Genomic DNA, 6,000 nt, shown 5'->3' on the forward strand with positions numbered 1-6,000 from the left:
TACCCCACAGTGTGTGTTCATCTTTTTCAAATTAATCCTTCAGTTAGGCCTTTAAAGGAACTCCTTCAGATATTAACAAAAAGGTATTTCTCCCACTTGGATCTAGCCAACAATTGAGGTCTAGATTCTGGTGTCCAGAGGAGGAGACCAGATGAATAGTACCATTGTACAATAGTGCTTGAACAAGTTCAAGATTTTATTTTCCTCTTTTACTCTCATTTTCTCACGAGTGTGCAATGGAGCTTTCCAAAAGCTATATGGTCCTGTGATGATGCAATCACTCTGATAGCTCATGTAACGTGTGCTTTTATATTCTTATGCTTTAAAAAATTATTGGTTTTAATTTTAATATGATAAATGTTCATGGAGTGAACCCAAATCAACAAAAGCTCTTTGGGGTCCTCAATAATTTTTGAAAGGCCCAAGGCCAAAATGTTCGAGAACCAGTTCTACGATATTCTTAAATATTAATAGTATTCATGTAAGGCATCCACTTTAAATAAAGATCAGATAAGTTTAGAAAACATTAGGAATAGAGCCAAATTGAAAGATTTTAGAGGTATAAAAGCCTTTGGCTGTTATATTAATATTATCATCATGTAACAGATGAAGAAAGTGAAACTCAGATTTTCTGAAAGTGAAACTCAGAGATATTCTTGTTCCTGGGAACATAGGTAAGGTAATAAAGGGTCAGGGTTAGAACACAAGGCCTCTGAATTTCTAGTAAGTTTTTCTTCTTGTTTTTGTTTTCTTGTTTTTTAACCTCAGAAAGACCTCTCAGAGATCTTCACTTTATCTTCTGACCTTCAGGTGGAACCATAAACATTCGAGGGACATGAGAATCTGCCCCAGACAAAATTTTCTAAATAAACTGATACATCCTGAATCAAAAAGTTTAGAAATAAATTTAATTATCTCCTCTCAAGTTCCCTCTCCTATCACTTGGTCAGGAAGTTGAGCATATTCGTTTTGAAGCAATGTAGGGAGGTAATCCATTAAAGTAATTTCAAAGAAATTGATCTTGTCACTCACCCCAAGGTCATCTTACCAGATTCCTCTTCATACTCCTGCAGTAAGCACTTCCTAAATTCCCCAAAAAGTCTCCCTAAAATTTCTGCTAAATACAAGTGTAACTTCATAGAAAAAACAAATGCAGCAAACAAATCATATTCAGATAATGAATGTTATAGTGCTTTATGAACAACAGTGTATGATTTAAAAGTTGTGATTATTATTAATACTATCTTCTGCTTGGCTCATAAACTGGTTCCAGATCCATTTCTGAGGCATCTGTGGATTTCTGGGAGGCATTATGATGTGGCAATTAAGAGCAGTTATTTCTCTGTCAAACAAAGCTGCATTCATACCCTGTCTCTACCATTTATGGGCCATGTGACCTTTGGCAAGGGACTTAGCCATTTAAGCCGCAAATTTCTCATCTATAACATAGGGTGATAAAAGAACCTCCTTCACACAGTTGTTGTGAAGATTAAAGAAGATAATGCAATATGAGTCAATACGCAGATGGTAAATGCTATTTAAAGTTAGCTTTTGATATTTCTCTTAATATTGCCATAATTGTTATAATGAATGTGTCACCAAAAATCTAGATTTCAGAAACTGGCAACATAAAAAAAGGAAAGTGCTGAGAAATGCTCAAAGATGATCAGTGGCACATCAATGAGGGGAGCTATATGCAAGAACTCCTCATTTTTAGAATAGGGTAAGGAGCACTATTCCTGGGATTACAGAAAATTGATTTAGAACACATAACTATCAGAAAAATTGGACTTGGTAAGGGGTAAGATTTAGGCTTGTATTACTGTTGGGAAAAATTGAGATATAAATTATGGATGCATTTTCTTTCCTTGTAAGACTCATCCTTCCCAAGATGCTTCACCCTTTACCCGGATGCATAATAATAAGTCTAGTGTAAATAAATAAATGAGGTATTAGCTGATAAGGAGACCTTGGCCCTGTGGCATTTGTATTTCAATGAAGTCCCCAGAAGGATAAATATTAATACCTTTCATGCCCCCAAAAATGTCTTTCTAAAGGAGAAATGTCAGGCTAAATAGCACATCATGATACCCTTTGCAATATATTTGTCATGGTGCAAAAGACTTGATATTACCTGACTGAGAAATATGACATGATAAAAACAACGTGGCCTGAAAACATAACTGCATGTGTACTCAATGACAATGAGTTTAGCACCTCACTTTTCATCAAGGATGTTGTGTTATATTTCAAACCCCTAAGACTGACAACACTTAATTCAGGTTCAGGTGAAAGTTAATATACAACTTAACCTTAATGAATAAAACCAGGTAATAATTACAGTGTGGTGTTTAAATTAAGGGCCACATGTGTTCTATCCACTGTTGATCATCTGTGTGACCTCCAACAGGTTACCTAACCTCCAAGCTTTGTTCCCTCACTTGTAAAAAAAGGATAATACTAGTAATTGCCTCACAAGGTTGCTGTGAAGATTAAATGAGATAATACATGTTAGCATTTAGTACAGTGACTGGCATATAATAATAGATATGACGTGTTTTTATTATCAGCTCAAAGAACAGATTCTAAGGAGAAAACCTTAACTAACTAGTCAAAATCATGTCCGTGATAGCAGGGAAAAAGTTGACATTGGTGCTAGGTATCAATACTAAACAACTAACAAAGTGAGGAAATTTGCTTGGCCTTCATAAAGGCCAATTACGATCATATAGGTAAAATATTTCACATTTTAACTTAATTTACATATTCTATTTTATTTCAACAAATATGTATTGGATACCTATTATGTGCCTGTGTTAGCGCATGAGAACATAGATGAGGAGGACACATTCCTTCCCTTCAAGAAGTTTATAGCCTACTTGGAAAGTCAGCCATGTAGACGAATAATTACAATTCATTATGTATGTGTGCTACAGTTTGAATATTTGTCCCCTCCAAGACTCATGGTGAAATTTAATCCCCAATGTGGCAGTATTGAGAGGTGAGACCTTTAAGAGTTGAATGGGTCATGAGGGCTCTGTCCTCATGAATGGATTAATCCATTAATGCATCAGTGGGTTAACATGAGAGTGGGACTAGTGGCTTTACATGAAAAGGAAGAGAGACCTGAGCTAGGATGCTTAGCCCCCTCGCCATGTAATGCCCGGAATGCTGCATCAGGACTCTGCAGAGTCCCCATTAGGAAGAAGGCTCTCACCAGATGTACCCCTTAGAGCTTGGACATTCCAGCCTCCAGAACTATAAGAAATAAATTGTTTCTTAAAAATTACCCAGTTTCAGGTATTCTAAGTAACAGAAAACAGACTAATACAATGTATAATGACAGAAATATGTATAAGATATAAAATGAGCACAGTGAACATAGTAAGCAATATGGTGGTGGTGAAGGTGAGTTATTAACAAAGTCTTTAGAACTCAGTAACTACTTTATATGTACTCTAGGGACCTAGTGAGTACAGAAATCTTCAAAAATATCCCAAAGTAATTCAATTAAATGGAGTGCTACAACAATAGGATAACCATATGGCAAAAAAATTAATCTCAACCCCTACCTTCTCCGTTCCTCTGTCCACCCATGCCAGACTTCCCTGGCACCTTCTGTCCACCCCTTCCCACTCCAGCTCCTCAGTTACTTGACCTTTAGGCCCCTTGACCTTGATTGGAGGCTCTCAGGGACTCACTCAGAGACCCCTGCAAGCAACCACCAGAGATTGAAAGAGGAACAAAAGACTATTTGAAAATAGAACTATATGTTTTTTCCACTCTGTTGGGTTTTGGAGACATCCAGACAGCTACTAGATGTCTACCCAGTCACTTGCCTAAAATTTAGTCCATAGCCTCCCTAAGATCACAGATCAGAGCAAAAGAAAGTCTTAAAAATCTCCAGAAACATAAGTAAAAAGCATTAAACTTCATATTTTCCACAAAACCTTAACTTGTTCCATCTGTCAAAAACACAATTTGAATAAAAAATATAAAGTATAGATAAACCAGTGTTTTATATTACTATGTTGCCCGATTCATGGCTAAAATTTTAGAATGAAAGCTATAAGTCCTCTGCGTTTCCCTGTATGTTTATGTATATATGTATGTGTATTATATGCGATATTCCCCAACTTCCAGATGGTATGACCAAATTAATTTATAAAATCTCTTAAAGAAGTTCTATTCAAATTGGCTTAGAGACAAGAGAGTGCTTATAGAAATATTCCTAAAACCCTTAGAAGTATAGAAACTAACCCAAATGCTTTTCAATTTCATATAACTTGGCTAAAACTTTAATAAATAAGCTTAGTTTAATATTGTTTGTTTAATTAAAACAGCTGTGTCTTCTGCCCCATCAGTATCAAGTATGATCTGAGCATAAATCTTTATTGCACTTGGGTTTACTAGTAAATAAGATTAAAAATAATTAACAAGAAAATAACCTGAAATGATGGGTAGCTTTGTTTGGTGTTATAGTATGTCTGCCTGAAAACAGTTTCCAAAATCTCTTTGGTAATTTGAAACTCTAAAGTTACACTAAGTTAAATGATGAATATTCGTTGAATATCTAGATCATTTCCAAATAAGATGAAATACTAGAATATAAATTACTGGGCATAAGTTTAAGTTTATATACTTTTGACATCCTGGTTTAGAGAGACTAAATATATTTAGGTCTGTTAATGAAAAATTGTATATAAGGGAGCATATGCCTCTAGTACTTGTGAAATGATGTATTTGCAGATCTGTTAGTCTGCTACAGAATGCTGATATATTATAAGTAATCCATAATTGTCTACTTATTAGTTTTATCTGTAAAGGAAAGTTTACTAATGGTTAAAAATTATAATGAATACATGTAAATGAAACTACTAGAAACCATGATGGTGAAGGGAATAAAGATTCTATAAAAAGTATGTGAGGAAAGTAAGATGTATTTTTGACAACAAAAGGTATGAGGTATAATGAACGTATTTTTGTCCAGGAATAAAGAAAGTAATGTTATTCTAAGGTGGAATGACTGGTTGCTCTAGAATGAGGAAGAGGAAAATGTAGACAGAAAAAAACTGAATAGATATTTTAAAAAGTTGTAAAAGTTTATGAAAGAGAGATCTCATGTAGCCAAGTTTGCGAACATTTGAATGGATTTATTTATAATTTTTTTTAAAAAATGATCCTTAATATCAAAACTGTACTGGTGTAAAATTAGAATGGCAAAGTTTTTTTGGATTATTGGTCTGCTCTTAATAAGAAAGTGTAAAAGGTTTTTGTTTACTTTTTAAGTAATCTGCCTGAGAAACCAAGATTCTGTGTCTTACAATAATTTCCTATGCTTTATGTTAACCTTTATAGTGTTCTTGGTCATTTAAGAAAACCTAAATAGCGTTTCACAGTGATCCGTGATCCTATTTAATCAAGTGTTCAAACCTTTTGACATTTTTGACAATCTCACAAAATCAAATACTAAATGAAATCTTCTTATTCTTTTTTTAAAAACTTCTTATTCTGAAACTAACTTTGAGATTTCCCAGAGGCGCCCTGCAAAATCTCAAGGAATTTGTTGTTTTACTTCATAAAAGAAATGTGATAATTTGGTTTATTTGATATGTTAAATTGCATGGGAAACATTGTCAAATAAGAAGTGATGCTTAGCCTTTTCTAGGTCATAGTTGTATGGGTAAATGTTATTAATATAAGTATTTCAGAAATTGTATAAAATTCCTAGAAATTTGTCACTCTCTCAGCTATACATGTCTTAGTATAATGCTATCAGTCATAATTCCAGTTATTATTTTTCTTTTGTGTCACAGAAATGACCAAATTTTCTTGTCAAATGAACTCTCACCAGATCTTTAACCATGGCCATTTTTAAATCTTTTATCACTTACAGTCATTATTTTACTCTGAGTCTTCTCTGCAAGCATTTATAATCAGCCACAACCCAAAAGTGCTTCATCTTCAAAGAGATTCATGGAAAAGACTGTGACAAGTACT

The sequence above is a fragment of the Eulemur rufifrons genome, chromosome 30 (genome assembly GCF_041146395.1).
Source record: "Eulemur rufifrons isolate Redbay chromosome 30, OSU_ERuf_1, whole genome shotgun sequence".
Taxonomy (NCBI): domain Eukaryota; kingdom Metazoa; phylum Chordata; class Mammalia; order Primates; family Lemuridae; genus Eulemur; species Eulemur rufifrons.